The sequence below is a fragment of the Myotis myotis genome, unplaced genomic scaffold, assembly GCF_014108235.1.
Source record: "Myotis myotis isolate mMyoMyo1 unplaced genomic scaffold, mMyoMyo1.p scaffold_m19_p_4, whole genome shotgun sequence".
NCBI lineage: Eukaryota > Metazoa > Chordata > Mammalia > Chiroptera > Vespertilionidae > Myotis > Myotis myotis.
Genome location: NW_023416346.1, coordinates 51,059,385 through 51,080,858, shown reverse-complemented (window position 1 = coordinate 51,080,858; position 21,474 = coordinate 51,059,385). Strand labels below are relative to the sequence as shown.

The 21,474-nt window shown below is 40.3% G+C and overlaps 1 protein-coding gene across 10 annotated transcripts in view; it reads left to right on the top strand.

The window, feature by feature from the left end:
* Positions 1–21,474, top strand: part of TMEM164 (transmembrane protein 164) — a 213,860-nt gene that overhangs the window by 30,327 nt on the left and 162,059 nt on the right. The window lies entirely within an intron of this gene.

Genomic DNA, 21,474 nt, shown 5'->3' with positions numbered 1-21,474 from the left:
ACTTTCACTCTTCTCGTCACATGATTGTTTACATTCCCATTCTCATTTTCACTTGTGGCTTCAGAAGGAGTACTAAAATCCATAGCTTCATACATGTAGTACCTACTTCTCTCCTTCATTTCAGGAACTAGGCCCCTTTATTTCTCTTATTCTAGCTTTGTTTAAGGCATGGGAGTCAGACAGATCTCTGTTTGAAACTAATTTCTGTCACTCATGAGCTGTGTGCCTTTAAGCAAGTCATGTAATCACTGTCACCCTGTTTTTATTTATAAAATGCAGCTAAGAATTCTATCTATCTCATCACATTATGGAGAGAATGAATTGAGTTAATATTTGTGAAACCATGCGAAAAGTACTTGGTACATACTAGTAGTAAGTGTTCAAAAATATTAGTTACTGTCTTCCTCCTTCCTCCCAAGAACTGGAGCCAATGGCAAAAGCCTTTCTTTTAATACCTCACTGCAGCTCTCTGTTAGTAGTTTGCCCCAAGGGGCTAAGGTTTGCCTTTTGATGATGAAGAGTAGCTGTCAAGAACTCTAGATTTCATCCTCACAGGAAGTGTGAAGTTGTTGACTTGCTGCCAGTTAAAGAGTTGGTAAGATTGGGGCAGACATCTCCAGAGAAAGGGTGTGTGCTTCTGGTAATTTCTCTGTAGACAGAAGGGTATGTGGGTAATGAGCTGTAGATTGGGTGTGAGAGTTCACTGCCCAGCCGTAGGGAAAACATGGGTGAGTTTCATTGGGTCCTGTGATAGGTGGCTCCCAGACTTTTTACCCTTGAGATGGCTTGGAGTCCAATACTTGGAACCTTGGATCTCTTGGTGATAAGCCTGTTAACTATTTCTCCACAGTAATAATAACACCTTATATTTATTTCCCTCTTACTTTGTACCAGGCCCTTGTTTACCGGTAAGTGCTTTGCTTGTACTAACTCATTTAATCCTCATAAAAATTCTCGAAGGTAGGGTACAGAATTTGCCCAAAGTAGCTTGTCCAAAGTCCCATAGCTAGTGGTAGAGTTGGGTTACAGCCGTAGGCAAACTACGGCCCGTGGGCCGGATCTGGCCCGTTTGAAATGAATAAAACTATTGAAATAAAAGACCATACCCTTTTATGTAATGATGTTTACTTTGAATTTATATTAGTTCACACAAACACTCCATCTATGCTTTTGTTCCGGCCCTCTGGTCCAGTTTAAGAACCCATTGTGGCCCTCGAGTCAAAAAGTTTGCCCACCCCTGGTTTAGAAACTAGGCAATCTGGTATCAGAGCCCAAGGGCTTAACCAACTACCCTGTGTAGTCTTTTGTAGTTTTTTTTTTTCCCTTTTTAAAACATATATGTTGTAATTGTTAGTTGCACATTTCCAAAAATACAATGATTTTTGTTCATTATTTTTGTATCTAGCAACCTGGCTAAATGCTTTTAAGTTAATTATAGTTAATTTATCTGAGGATTGTTTGGGTTCTCTATGTTGATGTTCTTAATCTGCAAGTGAGACCTTTGTCTCTTCCTTTGCAGCGATTGTAATTTTTAAATCTTTTTTTATTAAATTTATTTGGGTGACATTGGTTAATACGATTATATAGGTTTCAAGTGTACATTTCTATGATACATGGTCTGTATATTGCATTGTGTGCTCACCATCCAAAGTCAAATAATCATTTGTCACCATATATTTGACCCCTTTTACCCTTTAATGTCCCCCCTCTGGTAACCGCTATACTGATTGATATCTATGAGTTTTTATTTGTTTTTCTTATTTGTTCATTTGTTGCTTTCAGTTTTATATCCCACATATGAGTGAAAACATAATGGTACTTAACTTTTTCTGTCTGACTTATTTAGCTTACATGATATTCTTAAGGTCCATCTATTTGTTGCAAATGGCAGTATTTAGTCATGTCTTATGGCTGAGTAGTATGCCATTGCATACATGCACCATGTCTTTATCTAGTAATCTAGCAAAGGACATTTTGGTTGTTTCCATATCTTGGCCACCGTGAATAATGCTGCAGTTATCATAAGGATACATATAAATGTTTTCAAAATGTTCTGGTTGCTACCCAGAAGAAGGGTTGCTGGGTTCTAGTTAAGATTTATAGTATAACTAGAGACCTGATGCATGAATTCATGCACGGGTGGGGTCCCTTGGCCTGGCCAGCGATCAGGCTGATTGGGGCCGCAGGAGGTTGGCCACTGGCCGATTGGGGCCGGCCGGCCGGGGGGAGGGGCTGTGGGAGGTTGGCTGGCCAGCCAGGGGAGGGACTGCAGGAGGTTGGCCAGTGGCTGGGGGGGAGGGGCTGCAGGATGTTGGCCAGCTGGGGGGAGGGGCCATGGGAGGTTGGCTGGCTGCAGAGTTTAGCTGTGGGAGCACACTGACCACCACAGGGCAGCTCCTGCGTTGAGCATCTGTCCCCTGGTGGTCAGTGCATGTCATAGCAACTGGTCGACCAGTCATTCCACTCCTTCAGTTGTTCGGTTGCTTAGACTTTTATATATAAACTAGGGGGCCAGTGCACAAATTCGTGCACCTTGAAAGGAACTGTGGGCCACAAGGTTGCGGTGGGCACAGGGGCGGGTCTCTGCCCATCCTCCATGCCCCTGCCCAGCCCCTCCCACCATGGCTCCTGATCCCTTGTCTGCCGGCAGCCCCACTCCCACCACCGTTGCTCGCATGTGCCAAAGGCGCCAGCCCCAATCGTCCCTCAGGAGCAAGGGGAGGTGGAGAAGCCCTGAGGGACGATCTGGGCCAGCAGCTACCACTTGCACCCACTGATAGCACTGAGCCATCAGGGCCAGCGCCAGGTGCTGGCAACGAGTGTGAGCGGGGCTGGCGCCAGGAGCAGGTGTGAGTGCCAGGCAGGACTACGTCGCGCAGGAGCAAATAATTTTCAGTAACCACCAGAGTCTTGCCCCAATGACAGCGACTGGTGCCCTGCCTTGGTCTGGCGCCCCCGCTCACCTGCTCCACCATCCCGCCGCGGCCAATGCCCACCATGTTCCACGCACGCCCCCTGGTGGTCAGCACACATCATAGCGACTGGTTGTTTTGTTGTTCAGTTGTTCCACCCTTCCGTCTACTTGCATATTAGCCTCTTATTATATAGGATGTTTAATAGGAGTGGCAATAGTGGTTATCCTTATCTTGTTCCCTGTGTTAAAGGATATGCTTCCAGTGTTTGACCATTAAGTTTGATGTTTGCTATAGAGTTTTTGGTTGATATCCTTTATCAGACTATAGAAGTTCTCTTCTATTCTGAGTTTGCTAAGTTGTTTTTTAAAATCATTTGAATGGATATTGAATTTTATCAAATGCTTTTTTCATCTATTGAAATGATCACATTGCTTTTGTTCTTTAATTTTTCAAAGTGGTTTATTACATAAATTGCTTTTTAAATATTAAACCAACCTAACATTGCTGGAATCTTATTGCTTTGGTCATGGAATCCATTAGCTTTCTTATTCTTGAATGTGCTTTGTTAGTATTTGATTTGGTCTTTTTACAGCTAAATTCATGAATGAATCTGGCTCTAGTTTTCATTTTCATATTGTGTCTTCATGTTTTGGTATTAAATTTATGCTAGCTTCATAAAAAGTGTTGAGTAGTGCTTCCTCTTTTTCTAAACTCTGGAATAGTTTACTTGTTTCATGAATGCTTGCTAGCACCTGTTGATAAAACTATCTGGACTTTTATGTTTTTTGGAGGGGGGAAGATTTTGGACTACTGATTCAGCTTCTTTGATGATGATAGGAATTTTCAAGTATTCTATTTATTTTTAAATCAGTGTTTATGGTTTTTTTAGGAATGTGACTATTTTATCTAAATTTTCAAATTTATTGGTTTCAAATTGGTAAATCTTACCTAAAGAAACTGCAGAAAATGCTACAAACTGCAAAACCCCCCACTAATTTGAAAAGATATATGCACCCAATTGTTCATTGCAACATTATTTACAATAGCCAACATATGGAAACAAACCCAAGTGTCCATCTGTGGATGAATAGATAAAGAAATTGTGCTATATGTATATACAGCAAAATAAAATCTTGCCATTTGAGACACCTTGGATGAACCCTGAAGGCATTATGGTAAGTGTAAGTCAGAGAAAGACAAATACCATATGATCTCTCCTATATGTGTAATCTTAAAAAAGAAACAAAACCATTTAAGCTCATAGATATAGAGAACAGATTAGTGGTTGCCAGAGGTGAGCATGTGTGTGTGTGTGTGGGGGGGGGGGAGTGGGTAGGTGTAATGGGTGAACTGTTTTTGTTTATGTTCAGTTTACATAAAAGACTTTTTGAATAGAAAAACTATAGATATTAAAAAGATGTTTTCTGCCCTAACCGGTTTGGCTCAGTGGATAGAGCATCGGCCTGCAGACTGAAGGGTCCCAGGTTCGATTCCGGTCAAGGGCATGTACCTTGGTTGTGGGAGCATCCCCAGTAGGGAGTGTGCAGGAGGCAGCTGATCGATGTTTCTCTCTCATCGATGTTTCTAACTATCTCTCTCCCTTCCTCTCTGTAAAAAAACAATAAAATATATTTAAAAAATTCCTTAAATTAAAAAAAAGATGTTTTCATCCATAATATCACTTATTTTTAACAAACAACCTCACCAGAATTTTATAAGCTTTATTTATCATTTATAGGAATCTATTTAGGATTTTTAATCCTTCCTGTAGTATGTTAGTTTTTTAATTTTGTTAATTTCTGCTACTTTAAAAATTTTTATCCTTCATATTGAGTTTTATTGCTTGTTCTCTTTTCCAAATTCAGTTAGATGCTTTGTTCATTTATTTTCAGACTTTCTTGTTTCACCATGAGCATTAAAGGCTAATAATTTTGTGCTTCCCACTGCTTTGGCTAGATCCCACAGATTTTGATGTGTAGTATTTTGTTATGTTGTTTAGTTCCAAGTATTTTGTCATTGCCACTGCAATTTCTCAACCCCTGGCTGTTTAGAAGGATTTTTAAAAATTCTAAACATTTCTTTAGTTATCCTTTTGTCATCAATTTCCAACTTAATAACACTGTGATCAGAGAATGTGATATGTGTAATCTGTTTCTGAAATTTGTTGAGACTTGCATTGTAGCCCAGCATGAGACCAATGTCCACTAAGTCAACCTTGTTAATTTTGCTGCTCTTTGACAACCCTACCCATTTTTTTGGTCTGCTTACTTTTATCAATTATTGGGAGAGTTGTTAAAATTTACTACCACAGAAGTGGATTTATCTATTTCTTTTTTTAGTACTGTCTACTATTACTTTATATATTTTGAAGCTATGTTACTAGGTGTAGTAAGTTACTTTTTTACACTTCTTTGTTATATACATTGGTCAAATGTTCAATATAGGAGTTCCCATTGCACTTTAGCTTGTAGATAGATTAGTAAGGATGACTTGGTGAAAGCAAATATCCCTCTAGGTGGCCTGGGTAAATTGGGTTTTGAGCTCCAGGGAAGAAACACATTTAAAATCAGAATTGCACCTTCCCGGTTATAGAATTAAATTCTTAAAGCAATTTGACTTTGCCAAACAAAATTATCACCCTTGTATCCTCGAGTGCCAGAGGCTTTTGTCGTCATTAAAGCAATTTTGAAAAGCTGTATTTCCTTTGGGTTGGGTGAGAGGTTGGGATGGAGAGCTTTGTTTCTCTTGGGCCTTATGGACATTACTGTTGGTTAGTCAGACAGGTTTTAGACCCGTAGGCATTCTTTTTTCTATTGCCAAGCATTTTCTGTGGGACTTGGCCCAAAGCCCATTAGCTCTCTGCCTTTTAGATTCAATGACTATAATTATGTGGGTAGTGCTCATTCCCCTTCCACCTGACAGGGGTTAGGTGTGCAGAAATTGATATAATAGTTGCATAGGGGTTCTAAATAATTCATCAACTCCTTGCTCACTCTGCAGAAATAAAATAAAGGCTGTAGGAGACAAGTGCTCGCAAGGACCAAGCAACAGAAATGATGGCAATGACTACACCTTTTATTACATTTTCAAATAGAATCAGACTACATGATACTGGAAGTCATAAAGAGAGACAAATTATATTTGGTCACATTTGGGTGGGAATGGAGCTTTTCAGCTCCAGCTCTTGAGCCTATGTGGTACTGTGAAATCTCATTTTCAGGCTCTGTCAGGGCAGCTCCTGATTCTGATTGTATCTCCTAAATAAGTGCACAGATCTGGTCCTCTTGGCTAGTGCCTCCATCTCTCTCATAGAGTTTCAAAGAAGCCATTCAGGTGAACTATTTAGGACCCCTGTTTCTGGGTGCCCTTTCCTTTAAATGTAGCAACAGTCATATTTTTCCCTCTGCGTTTTCAAAAATAAACCATTACTTTTTGAATTTAGAAATAACATATGATCATAAGTTTAAAAATCATAAAAATATAGGAAAGAAAAAGTGAAAGATCCTGGGAATCCATCTCCCTGTCCTTATTCTCTTCTTTTTAAAGACCTGGCTAATTTCAAAGAATCTGTCCTCCCCACCCTCTGATTCTTCTTCAATTTTTCTTTTCTCACAAAAGTATAGTGCAAAAGAAATTCCAACCTAATGGTGGGAGAAGTAGGGGTTCTAGATTTTACAGAAAATGGCTGCATAAAATAAAGGTCATAGTTTGAAGGAACTGGATTTGGAGATACCAATTATTCATCCTTATTTACAAATGGATAAATTATAAGGCAGGAAATAAGACTTTAGGTCCCCATACCCTGATCCAGCTGTGTTTGTGTCTGTCAGGGGGATGGGTGAGTAAGAGGCACAGACCAAATCAGACTATTTTTGTGAAACTGCTTTGTAAACTATAACATGCCCTACAAATATGAGATTAGCATTACTATTGGTGCTGGCTGTGGGTGTGGTCTCATGTGTTTGAACAGTTTGTTAGTATCTGTTAGGCCACTGCACAAGGAACTGGCAAAATGGTATCCTGTGCCTCGGTTGTACTTCTGTTTTTCCAGAAGTTTATTTATTTGCCCTTATTAGCTATTAGCTTAATGTGCACCACAGCAAAAGGGTAGGAAAGCAAAACTCAACCTTAGAAGAAAGAGCAGAACAAGTGTAACTTATTATTGATATACAGTACATAGTTAAATAACCCACCTGATTTAGGCAACTGAAGATGCTTATTCGCATTAATTACCTAGTAGTGCCTTAAATACAATGAAGTGGGTGATAGCACTCCATAAACTGTAAAGCTGGGTAATAATACAAAGGATTGTTGTCATCCTGACTAGACAGATTGGCTGTCACCCAGCAGCTTAGCTGTGATATGCTTCCAGGCAGTTCCACAGGGGTCTTATAAGCTCCTTTCCAGTGCAGGTGCTAAAAAGTGCCACAGAAATACAGTCTCCTGATAACTGTAAAAGCCAGGCAGCTAAATGTAACAAGACATTTGTCAAGAAGATGGAAGATAATGATCAATTTTTGGTAGACAGATAGTTGCCTGCTGAAACAAAGCCTGTATTGAACTATTTTGGAGTGGGAAGAAGCATTGCTATGACAACAAATTACTTATATTTGATTTAGAAGAAGGAGAGCTGTGCAGCTTAATGATTCAGAAACCTTATGAGAACAATTGTTGGCGCTGGGTATATGTTAAAATATAAAACGTTAAGTATGATCTGTTAAATAATTGAGCACCTCAGTGTGTTATGTATCCTCTCTCTTGAACCAATAAAATACAATATAAATACTTGCAAATTGTTCTGTTTTATAATGTGCCCCAAATGAAATTCACAGCTTTAATTTGCTGAGATAAAAAAAAAATTCATGTGTTTTAAAATGAAGCAAAAGAGAGACATATTTACTGTATTTTTTATTCCATCCAGACTTGGAATTATGGTAGTTTGGAGTTTTTCATTCTGGAGATGATTGATTGAACTTTGTGATGAGTAGTGTGTTTATTTGAAAGGAAACTACTCTTCAGACCATTTCCACCCTTTCACTGTGTTCATGCCTGAGAGAATGAATAAACAATGGTTTGTGGATCTGGTCATTCACAGTGCATCTGGGAAAGTAGGCCTGAGGCAGGTGGTGAAGGCATGGAGAACCAGGAGAAAGCCTGTGCATAGAAACGCAGGCTTTCTCATAGAGACAGCTTTTTTCCTTCCTAAGGATCAAACCAAACAGATGGCCCATATTCCCTGGAGATAGGTTTTAGGGTCTTCTTGACCAGGTTCTATAGGTGGGTAGATATAGGGGCTCCTTGAGGGCTCTTGAGATAGAAGCTTCAAATACTTTTTATTCCCTTATTTTGTGCCTTTCCCTACCCCCTTCCTCCCCCTTAACCCAAGGTCATTTTCCTGTGTACTTCTAGAACTGGAAAGTAAAGTAGGAGATAGGGAAAAGATGGAAAATGAGAATTGACTTCCAGAAGAGAGGAATACGACCCTAAACTTTCAAAATGTCTCTCCAGGCAAAAGCCACAAATTTGCATAAGCCTTCCCCTGTCTTTGGAGGGAAAAATTTGATTGGTTATTACTGCAGGGAGGAGACCATTACATAGAGTTTATTCAGAGGAGGAAGTTTGAAAACAATAAGCCAAATCTTAAGCTCATCTTCCCCTTCAAATGAGGAGTGGCCCAGAATCACAGCTGTTGATGAATCACAGATTTGGCCTGGCATACAGTTTAAATTCCATCTTCTTAAATGATCTGGTGTTCTGTGGGCATCATGCCTGATCATGTTCCACTCTATTCGAGACTTCTAATGCTCAGTTACAAAATAACGTCTGAAGTTGTTAGCCTGTTCCTTGCCCGTCACAATGTGGAAATAGACCTTTTAGAAAAAGGTTGTAAAAGGCACACATACTCATTATAGAATATTTGGAAAATACAATGGTTGCCAAACTTTTTCTGTAAAGGGCCAGATAATAAATATTTTTGTCCTTGTGGACCACATTGTCTCTGTCACTACTCAAATCTGCCATTGTAGCACAAAATCAGCCATGGACAATGACAGTATGGTAAAGATTGTGTGTTTGTGTTCCAATAAAACTTTATATACCAACCAGTTATATACGGACCACATTTGGTTTGTGGACTATAGTTTGCTGAGCCCTGTTACAGAGAATAAAACTCACCCATAATCTGGTTACCAAAATGTTAACATTTTTGCTTATTTTCTTCCTTCTAATGCAAATTGTTTTAAATGATTGTGACTATATAGTGTATGCTACCAATTTTGTGCCCTGATTGTTTTTTCACTTGTTCTCATAAACATTTTACATGTCATTTAAAACTTACCAGAAGCATAATTCTTAATGGCTATATATTACTCTATCCTATAACATCATAATTTACCCAATCATTTCCTGTTGTTTTTTTCATTGCAAAAAACTGCTTTGCACACAAATCTTTGTATTTCAGATTATTTTGTAGGCTATTTTCCTTGAAGTGCAATTATCAAGTTAGGGGGTATGAATGTTTTTAAGGAGATTAATACTGCCTTTCCAGAAAGATGGTACCCATTTACATGCCCACCAGCAGTGTAGAAGAGAGCCTGTTCCACTTCCTTGTTGCCAACAGATATTCTCCCAAAAGCAATTTTTTATTTTTATTTTTTAAATATATCTTTATTGATTTCAGGGAAGAAAGGGAGATAGAAATATCAATGATGAGAGAGAATCATTGTCTGCCTCCTGCACGTCCCCTACTGGGGATCAAGCCCGCAACCCAGGCATGTGCCCTTGACCGTAATCGAACCTGGGACCCTTCAGTCCACAGGCTGATGCTCTATTCACTGAGCAAAACCAGTTAGGGCCCTAAAGCAATTTCTTAAATGGCATCTAAGTTAATATGTAATTACTTGATTATTAGGATGTTTGGAAAAAATTCAAATGTTTGTTAATCATTTGTCATATTTCTTCTTTGGCTTACTTGTCCATAAATGCATACTGGGCCCTAAATCTCTCTCCCTTTTGCTCATGCAGTTTTCCTTTTTCATTCTTTGAGTTCCTTGTGTCAAACTTCTCATCCTCTAGGGCAGGGGTGGGAAACATCCGGCTAGCCGTATAAGGCCCCCAAAATCATTTGGTCTGACCCTGCCAAGGCATTAAGGGTGATCTAATTAAATGTTTGACCAAATATAGCAAGCTAATTTTTAAATTGATTATTTTGTATGGCCTGCAAATGATGTTATAAATATCCAAATGACCCTTGGCAGAAAAAAGGTTCCCCATCCCTGGGCTAGGGCCTGGTCCAGATCTTAATTCATCTTCCTGTCCATGCAGTCCTCCCTTGTTCTTCCCACTCATCTGACCTCTCTGCCCATAATACCTCTCTTCTGGTCTTTATCTCTTTCTGCCCTTTTTATAGTTTTCTGTGTGGAGGCTTTCTTCCCAGGGCAGGGACTCTGAATCATGTTAATCTGTATTGGCTGCCAGAACCTAGCAGAAAGCTTAGTACACAGTGACCTGACCTAGTGTATTAGTGCTTTGTTGAAAGGTTCCTGAGGTCTGCTGCATGTGATTTTTTAAAAAAATATGATGTTGCAGTTACCTGTCATTACAGAACTGGTTGGGAGCACAGATAAGAATGTTTTGATGGCTACTTAAAATGGGCTGTTTCCCTAAGTCCTATACATTTTTTGTGTGAAATCTTGATTCCAAACTTTTCCAAGTAATGATAAACAACTGTTTAGCACATATTACACCACTCCTCTCGCATTTATTGTATAGCACTGCCTTGTCCTATAGAAGTTTCTGTGATGATGAAAATGTTTATATCTTTGCTCTCAATACAGTAGCCAGGAGCCCGTTGTGGCTACTGTGCACTTGATAGGTGGTTACTCCAACTGAGGAAGTTATTTTTTTTCATCCTGCCTTTTCTTTTTATGATTTATTTTTATTTTTATTTCAGAGAGGAAGGGAAAGGGGAGAGAGATAGAATCATCAATGATGAGAGAGAATCATTCATCGGCTGCCTCCTGCACGCCTCCTACTGGGGATTGAGCCCACAACCTGGGCATGTGCCCTTGACCGGAATCGAACCTGGGACCCTTCAGTCCACAGGCCGACACTCCATCCACTGAGCCAAACCAGCTAGGTCAGGATGTGATTTTTTTATTAAAAAATTTTAAATGCTTTAAATTGAAATAGCCACAAGTAGTAGTGGCTATTATAGCAGATAGTGCAGGGTCATATAAAATATTTAAATGCATAGTTCCTTTTTATGGCTAAGAGAAGGTTGGTATTTATAGCAATCTACAGTAACACTGACATTGTGTCTGGCTAGAATTTTGTAGAGGCAGTCAAGATCCTGGTAGAACCATGGAGAAAGAGGAAGCTGTGTTTGGTTCAAAATGGAAAACTGCCTCCATTGAAAGGTGTGTGTTATAAGAGGGAGATCATGCCAGATTGGTATGGTGCAGGCAGAGTGTGACAAACTGGAGTACTAAGAGGAGACATTTGGACTTCATTTGGTTGGTAATAGGGAACCATTAAAAATTCATGAGAAGAGGAGTTATGGATGAGAGTGGTGTTGTAAGATCACCTCTGCAATGGGTGAACAAGCTGCTGGTGAGGGGATGTGAGTTATTGGCCCCTCCTTTATTGGATAGTGCCTGGGCATAGTGATTCACCAACTCTATCAAAATGCAGTCACATCAGAAAACACAAATTATTTATTTTTGCATTGGCTTCCAGTTATTGTGTGCCTTCCTGAGGCTCAGATACCCAGCCTGAGTATACCCAGCCTGAGTTGGGAGGTGGGAGAGAATGGCCACCATTGAGGGGAGACAGGCTGGTCAGTGCTGTGTAGCCAGACAGAATTGCCATCTGTGGCCCTGGTACCTTGAAAGTGTGTCTTGGATGGCTCTCTGATTCTTCAGAAACAACTTGGAAGCCCACCCATTCATTCTGTTCCCACTTGCCTGATTCCTTTAAGGGCCAGTTGAAAATTATGAGTAGCTACTAATAATACAATTATGATTCCAACTATCAGTATAAATCACAGAAATGTTCATGAAACAACTATTCATATAATTAGATTTATATATGAAGTTATTTTATATGTTAATGACTGTGTAGAGGATAACTATTCATTTTTTAATATACTAGTCAACCTAATATTCCAAGTTCATTTGTACTTTAAATAAAAACAAAATAAACTTGGTGACATTTTTTTAAAAAAGTTAAACATTTATGTTTCTTCTATATGCTCCTTACTGTCCCTACCCTGTCCCTAATTACATTGGTTATATTTCCATAACCCTCTTGTGACCTTAGCACATGGGCTTAATAATTAACTGTTATAGTTCCAAATATCTGCCTCTGGACTCATTTTAAGGAAAAAGAAAAACACTATCAAAGAGGCTCTCCCTCTTTTAATTATCCCCAACAAGCCCAGGTCGCCCAGACACTCCCATTTTCTACCCTACCTGAACTCTCAACCCTAGGACCAACTTGGCTCAGGGAAACAGTCTAACTCAGAAACAACCTTCCTTTTGGGAAAACACATTCTAGTTAAGTTATACCTAGAAGTCTTCAGATACCGTAGACTTGGGTGGGACCTTGGGAGACCGACAGTTAAATCACCATGTGTCAGGAGGACTTGCAGTTGAGAACAGAATGCCCCTTCCACTTTAATGACAATTAACAGAGGCCAGTTGCTAAGAGAAAAGGTGGTCCTGTGTGGGCTTCCTGCTCTTGAGATACAGTTAGAATAACTGTGAGTAGCCTTTCTCTCAGCATAGTGAAATAGCTTTCACTGTTGCCCAATTAAAGGACAGAGAAAAGTTCCTGTCTTGAGTTGCCATTTGGGGGAAAGGAGAAATTTTTTTTTTTTAAATGCTTATTTGACTTATACACTTAAGATTTTTATAAACATCAATGATGTTTTGGTTTCTGTACTGCTCATGGAGGTGGCATAGTTTAAGGATTATTGGTTCTGCCAGTTGTTAGCTATTTGAGCTTGGGTGAGGTTTTTTGAGCTTCATTTGACTTATCTGTAAAACGGGAGTAATAATGCTTACCATGCATGGTTTTTGTGAGGATTAGAGTGTCTGTACAGTGCATTTCCTAGGGTATAGTACAAGTTATTATTAAAGCACTCCATTTATGTTTGTGATAACCTTGAAGTTAAGCCTGATGATTCAATATCCTTTTTCCTCATTCCTCATCATGCTTGCTGTTGCCTTCCTGAAGCTTCATATCCTCAGAGTAAGAGACAGTGGGTGTGACAGATTTAGTAAGCAAGATTTTCATGTTGAAAAGGGTTCTTAGGTACCAGGTGAGTGAGGAAAGCTCTAGAACTGCCTTTGCTAAGGAAACCTAAGGTAATTGCCACCTGTCTTAGAGGTTTCTGCTCTGTCTGAAGAGGGGTGGAGATTGATGACAGTGCCTCTTCCTGGCTTATTCAAGAGTAAGTTTGTGGGAAAATGGCACCTCTATTTTTTGCAGTTGAGTGGGTAGGTAGTGGAGGATATTACTTTTGAGTCAGGAAAACCTTGTGTTCCATACTTGAGGGTCATGGTCTCTTTACCTTGATTTAGATGCTCTGTTGGCTTGGCTCTAAAGAAAGCTTTCTGGTTGATCTCTTGATCTTAAGAAATAACATTGGAAATCAGCTATCATATAACTTTCCATAGAAAACTAGCTTTCACTTAGTGGAGTTGTGTTCTGGGGAGTCAGTGGGTCTAGATTTTAACTTTCTGTACTGCTTGGGCTAGAATTTCTGAGAGTGATACATGTGGTATGTGGATTGAGGGGTCAGGGGTGACTCAGAGAATGAGAGTTGTATAGCAGTTACATTAAAATCCCTGAGCAAGGCTGAGGGAGTTTCCATGTCTACTGCCCTAACAGGGGACCCTAGCAAATAAGAGCATGCTAGATTATTGTGACCAGCTCAAAGAGATTATTCATAGATATCAGAATTAAATGTTAAGAGGATGTCCCTGTAAGAGCCACCAATGTTCTCTCCTTCAAATTTACTCATCTCTTGCTGTCTTTTTTTAATATATTTTTATTGATTAAGATATTACATGTGTCCTTATCCCCACGTTACCCCGTACCTCCCCCACCCCCCCGCTCATGCCCTCACCCCCCTGTTGTCCGTGTCCATTGGTTAGGCCTATATGCTTGCATATAAGTCTTTTGGTTGATCTTTCCCCCTTACCTCCACCCTCCCCTACCTTCCCTCCAAGGCCCGACAGTCCAATCAATGCCTCTCCGTCTCTGGATCAGTCCTTGTTCATCAGTTTATGTTGCTCATTATATTCCACAAATGAGTGAGATCATGTGGTATTTATCCTTCTCTGATTGGCTTATTTCACTTAGCATAATGCTCTCCAGTTCCATCCATGCTGTGGCAAATGGTAAGAGTTCCTTTTTCTTCTTCCTCTTCTTAAAGAATACCTTTCAGCATTTCATATAATGCTGGTTTGGTGGTGATGAACTCCTTTAGCTTTTTCTTATCTGTGAAGCTCTTTATCTGACCTTCAATTCTGAATGATAGCTTTGCTGGATAAAATAATCTTGGTTGTAGGTTCTTGGTATTCATCACTTTGAATATTTCTTGCTACTCTCTTCTGGCCTGCATGGTTTCTGTTGAGAAATCAGCTGACAGTTGTATGGGTACTCCCCTGTAGGTAACTGACTGTCTTTCTCTTGCTGCTTTTAAGATTCTCTCTTTGTCTTTTGCTCTTGGCATTTTAATTATGATGTGTCTTGGTGTGGTCCTCTTTGAGTTCCTTTTGTTTGGGGTTCTCTGCGCTTCCTGGACTTGTAAGTCTATTTCTTTCACCAGGTAGGGGAAGTTTTCTGTCATTATTTCTTCAAATAGGTTTTCAATATCTTGCCCTCTCTCTTCTTCTGGCACCCCTATAATTCTGATGTTGGTACGCTTGAAGTTGTCCCAGAGGCTCCTTACACTATCTTCATATTTTTGGATTCTTTTTTCTTTTTGCTTCTTCGGTTGGGTATTTTTTGTTTCTTCGTATTTCAAATCTTTGACTTGATTCTTGGGATCCTCTTGTCTGCTGTTGGATCTCTGTATATTATTCTTTATTTCAGTCAGTGTATGCATAATTTCTAGTTGGTCTTTTTTCATATCCTCCAGGGTCTCACTAAATTTATTGGCGGTTTCCATAAAATTCTTGAAAAACCTTATAAACGTGGTTTTGAACTCTATATCCAGTCGTTTGCTTTCCTCCATTTCTGTCATTTGTGACCTGTTTCTTTGTCTCTGCATTTTTTATGCTTCCGTGTTGGTAGAGTGGTTTTGTGTGCTAGGTGTCCTGTAGGGCCCAGTGGCTCAGCCTCCCCAGTTACCTGAGGTGGACACTCTTGGTGAACCCCCTTGTGGGCTTTGTGCACAGTCTTGTTGTAGTTATGCCTTGATTGTTGTAGGTATCACTGGGAGGAATTGACCTCCAGGCCAATTGGCAGTGAGAATCAGCTGTGTCTGCAGTGGGAGAACTTCTGTGCTGAAGACACCCTTCTGGGGCAAGACTTGCTTCAGTGAGGCTTTGGTGCTCACTGAGTCTGCCCCCTGAGTGTGTCCCTTATGGATCTGAGGAGTTGTAATCTGCATGTTCCCACTCTCACCACTGAGTACACTGGCTCTTGGATCTAAGGAGGTGCTAATTTAGTCTCTGCCTGAGGTTACCCAGCAGGAGCTATGAAAAGATCTGCAGATTCCCCTTCCTTTTTTGGAGTTTGGAGGTGCCCTGATGAGGCCCAGCTGTGAAGCAATGCAAGCTGCTGTGGGGCCTTGGGCCTTCTCTCGGAAGTTCTGGGTCTGTCTGGCCCAGTTGTAATTTGTTAGGTAATTTTCAGGTTGCAAAGGGCCAGGGCATTCATATGCAAAATCCTCTGCCGCAGCCTGGGTGGGGCGGGGTCTCAAGGAATCAACAGGGCGGAGCAAGCCGCTATGGCTGATCCTCAGCCCTGCCCTAAGGGGCCGTGCGTCTCAGTGTCCAGTAATTTAATTGCTGCAAGCACCTCTGCGGGAAAGCCGCCCCCGAATTCTGAGTTCTGCCCACTTCCAGACAGTCCAGTTTTCCCCCATATGAGTCCTGGGTCCCCAGAGACTTCCCGGAACCTGAGTTCAGAGCAGTCGGGAGCTTGTGACTCCCTCCCGATTCAAAAAGACCGCAGCGTCTTCAGGTACCAGTTCCTTTCCGCGCGCGCTCTAGCCTCCGTACCTTTGCACCTTACTTCCGCAGCTCCTGAGTCTCAGAGTGCTTTTCTCTTTTCTTCTAGTTGTAGAATTTCCACTCATCCAGCCTTCCTGTAGTTCTGGATGATGTCCGTTTTGTCTTTTTGTTGTATTTGTGAAGTTGTAGGAGGCAGCAAGTTCGGTGTTTACCTATGCCGCCATCTTGGTTTCTCCTCTTGCTATCTTTTTTTTTAAGAATAAGAAGAAATATACACTTGAAAATTGCTTGTGATACAAATCTATATGTTAAATTCAACTTTAAGTGTTGAGGGGGGCATCTTGCCTCTTTATTCTAAGGAATTCCATGGAGAGTCTCTTCTTTAAAAAAATTCCTCACCTGAGGATATTTTTTTATTGGAGAGAGAGAGAGAGGTGAGAGAAACATCAATTGGTTGCCTCCCATACCCACCCTGACTGGGGATCAAACCTGGAACCTAGGTATGTGCTCTGACCGGGAATCGAACCCACAACCGTTTGTTGTATGGGACAATGCTGTAACCAACTGAACCCACCCACCAGGACTCTACAGAGAGCCTCTTGAAAAATCCTTTGGTAATATGAATTATAGTCTTTAAATTTCTTGGTTGTTCAATCTTGATTTTAATGTATTCAGTTGGCTTCAAGTACTTCAACTATTTTGCAGGCTACAACCTCCTTTTAGTGAAACAACTGGGTATGTTCCTTTAATAAAATACTCAGTGAAATGGTACCAATGTCTTGGTCTCCCTTGATCTAGCTCCATAGAGACCTCAGAACTGTAGGAGCAACTCTGTTAGTTCAGTAAATATTCAGGTTCCCAGCAGCTTCTCTACACAGTATTTTACAAAGTTGTGTACAATCCTTTTCATGATGACAGAATACAGAGTAATACGATTTTTTTGAAAAAGAAATGAATAATTCTTTGTTTACTTCCTTCTTCTGGCGTTTGCCTTCTGTTTTTTTTTGTTTGTTTGTTTTTCACTGAACCTCCTTCCCCCTATGCTCATCCTCACTTTAGGTTACCTACTGCTGGGCTCAAGTCCTGAGGCTTATAGGCAACTAACCACATGGTCACGGAGGCTAGAGGATACATCTAAAACTAATATTTGGGTCCTAACTTTCAGCTTGCTTTAAAGAAATGCCACTGTTATTTCCAATGCCAATGTCATCTCCCCCCCTCCCCCCCCAGATCCATATTGTGAAGTTTGACTCTGACCCTTTGCAGGAAAGACTTAGGTGAGCAACAGGTTAAGTGGAAAATCCTTCCATAAAACAAATCCATTTAATAGTATTATAGTGGTTGCCACCTTTATCCTTGGTTTCACTTTTTGTGGTTTTGGTTATTCTCATTCGACTGTGGTCTGAATATATTAAATGGATAATTTCTGAATAAACAATTCATAAGTTTTAAATTGTAGGCCATTCTGAGTAACATGATGAATCTCGAGCTGTCCTGCTCCATCCTGCCTGGCAGTTGAATCATCTCTTTGTCCAGCATTTCCACACTATATACACTCCCTGCCCTTTAGTCACTGAGTAGCTGTCTGGGTAATCAAGATTGACTATTGAAGTAGCACAGTTCAAGTGACCCTTATAGTAGCCTAATGCTATGTCACAATGACTATATCATTTACCCCATTGTAGCTCATCAGTAGTAGGCATTGTATTATCTCACATCATTACATGAAGAAGGGTAAGTACAGTACAATAAGGTATTTTGAGAGAGAAGAGACCACGTTCACATAACTTTTATTATACTATACTTTTATAATTGCTCTATTTTATTATTAGTTATTTTTGTTAATCTCTTATTGTACCTAATTTATAAATTAAACTTTATTACAGGTGTATGTATAGTATACATAGGGTCCAGTACTATCTGAGGTTTCAGGCATTCACTGGAGGTCTTGGAACTTATCCTCTGTAGATAAGGGGGAACTACTGTACCTTGTAAATAAGTAACAAATAAGAAAAGAAGCCGAAACCGGTTTGGCTCAGTGGATAGAGGGTCGGCCTGCGGACTGAAGGGTCCCGGGTTCGATTCTGGTCAAGGGCATGTACCTGGGTTGCGGGCACATCCCCAGTGGGAGATGTGCAGGAGGCACATCTCTCTATCTCTCTCCCTTCCTCTCTGTAAAAAAATCAATAAAATATATTTAAAAACAAAAAAAGAAAAAAAAAGAAAAGAAAAACAAAAAACATTCCCTCACCCTAACCGGTTTGGCTTGGTGGATAGAGTGTTGGCCTGTGGACTGAAAGGTTCCAGGTTCGTTTCTGGACAAGGGCATGTACCTTGGTTGTGGGCACATCCCCAGTGGGGAGTGTGCAGGAGGCAGCTGGTCAATGTTTCTCTCTCATCGATGTTTCTAACTCTCTATCCCTCTCCCTTCCTCTCTGTAAAAAAATCAATAAAATATATAAAAAAAAATTCCCTCATCGCTGCTAGCCATACAGCCAGAGTATAAAAGTAGGTATTTTTTGTTTCTTCAGTTTTGATTTTACTTAAAATGAATGCTCAGATCAGATGCACTCCTGTTTGTACAGAAGTCCCCAAAATATTCATCGAAAATTAATCTAATAAGCCAATTTGGTTGTTCACAGTTATTAGATTCTATTTTGGTGGGTATTACTGACCTCCACTAGTTAGAGGTAAGTGAGGGCTGTAGGCTTCCTCCTCACAACTCATATATTTTTTTTTTAAATATATTTTATTGATTTTTTACAGAGAGGAAGGGAGAGAGATAGAGAGTTAGAAACATCGATGAGAGAGAAACATCGATCAGCTGCCTCCTGCACATCTCCTACTGGGGATATGCCCGCAATCCAGGTACATGCCCTTGACCGGAATCGAACCTGGGACCTTTCAGTCCGCAGGCCGACGCTCTATCCACTGAGCCAAACCGGTTTCGGCACAACTCATATATTATAGTGAGAGTAATTCAGATGTAATTCTGCCACACAGATATCATCCTATATAATAAAAGGCTAATATGCAAATGACCAAACAACAGAATAACCAGTTGCTATGATGTGCACTGACCACCAGGAGGCAGACGCTCAATGCAGGAGCTGCCCCTGGTGGTCAGTGTACTCCCACAGGGGAGTGCCGCTCAGCCAGAAGCCGGGCTCACGGCTGGCAAGCGCAGAGACAGTGGCGGGAGCCTCTCTGGCCTCTGCAGCAGTGCTAAGGACCCCTCCAGGGAGCGGGCCTAAGCCAGCAGATGGACATCCCCCGAGGGGTCCCAGACTGTGAGAGGGCACAGGCCGGGCTGAAGGACCACCCCCTGCTCATGCACAAATGTTGTGTACTGGACTCCTAGTTTATTAATAATCAGGCACAAAATACTTGTACAACTGCTTAGAGACAAACCATCGCTTATTTTCTCCACCCACTATTTTGTGTGAAAGTTCACTGGAGATAGATATGACAATATTCTAGCACAGTGGTTCTCAACCTTCCTAATGCCGCGACCCTTTAATACAGTTCCTCATGTTGTGGTGACCCCCAACCATAAAATTATTTTCGTTGCTACTTCATAACTGTAATTTTGCTACTGTTATTAATCATAATGTAAATATCTGATATACAGGATATATTTAGGCGACCCCTGTGAAAGGGTCGTTCAACCCCCAAAGAGGTCGCGACCCACAGGTTGAGAACCGCTATTCTAGCGGTAGGATTTAGCTTACCTTCTAATCAGAGGGCACATCTGAATTCTTCATAGAGTGTCTGAATATAGGATTTGTTGGGACTCCTGAGCCTAAGGTGTCATTCCAAAGGGGTGGAAGACATTGGCCCAACTAGAGTCTTATTCATGCAAGGGTAGGGGTGCCTGAATAATATTTGTAACTTATCCCAATCTTGGTAGGGAACACCAAGCAGTTCCCCAATGAAATATCATTTGTAATATCTATTGTTCTAATTAAAATTAACAAACCAATTGAGTGTGGCTCTTTTTCCATTTCAAAAAAGGTATATTTTACAGTAAAATTCACCTTTAAAAAGCATACAATTCTGTGAGTTTTGACAAGTGTATACATCATAATCAAGATAGAGAATGCACCCTGGCCAGGTAGCTCAGTTGGTTGGGGAACTGTCCTGTACACCAAAAAGGTTGTGGGTTCGATTTCTGGTCAGGACACATACCTAGGTTGAGAGTTCAAGCCCCTGTGGGGCGCATTTGGGAGGAAACTGATCAATCTAAAAAAAAATCAATAAAACTGACCCTCAGGTGAGAATAACAAAAAGATGGAAAATGCTTCTATCACTCCTCTCCTCCATAAAAACCCTCACCCACAACATGCTTGCAGGCTTCTAAAAAGAACTCAGACAAATTTGTTGAGATATAATTCATACCACAGAGTTCATCCATTTAAAGTATACAATTCATTGGTTTTTGGTATTACATTATTAATTTTTAAAATTGTGGTTATATATATATATATATATAAATAATAAAATTTGCCACTTTATCTATTTTTAAGTGTACAGAATAATTTAGTGATACTAATTATATTCACAATGTTTGCCAACCATCACCACTATCTATTTCCAAAACCTTTTCATCACCAAAACAGAAACTCTGTACCTATTAAGCATTAAGCAGGAACTCTCCATTTCCTCCTCCCCAGCCCCATGGAAACCACTGTTCTACTTTCTATCCCTATGAATGTGTCCATCTAGGTACCTCATATAAGTAGAATCATGCAATATTTGTCCTTTTATGTCTGGCTTCTTTCACTTAGCATAATGTTTTTAGGGTTCACCCATGTTATAGCATCTATAGATACTTTATTCCTTTTTAAGGATATACCATTTTTTTTATCCATTCAACCATCCGTGGACACTTGGGTTGCTTCCCAATGACTATTGTGAATAATACCTCTATGAACATTGGCTTACAAGTATCTGAGCCCCTCTTTTCAGTTCCTTTGGGTATATAACTAGCAGTGGAATGGCCGGGTCATATGGGAATTTTGCGTTCAGATTTTTGAGGAACTGCAGAACCATTCACAAAAGCTGGGCCATTTTATATTCCCACCAGCAATGTATGAGGGCTCAAATTTCTTCATATCATCTCAGGCACTTATTTTCCTACTAGTTATCCTAGTAGGTATGAAATGGTATCTCCTTGTGGTTTTCTTTTGCATTTCCCTGATGACTAATGACGTTGAACACCTTTTATGTGCCCATTGGACATTTGTATATCTTCTTTGGAGAAATGTCTGTTCATGTTCTTTGTCCATTTTCTAAAAGTAGATTGTGTTTTTGTTATTGAGTTTTTGATTATGGACTTTGATTAGATTTCAGTTGCTAACTAATCACCCCTG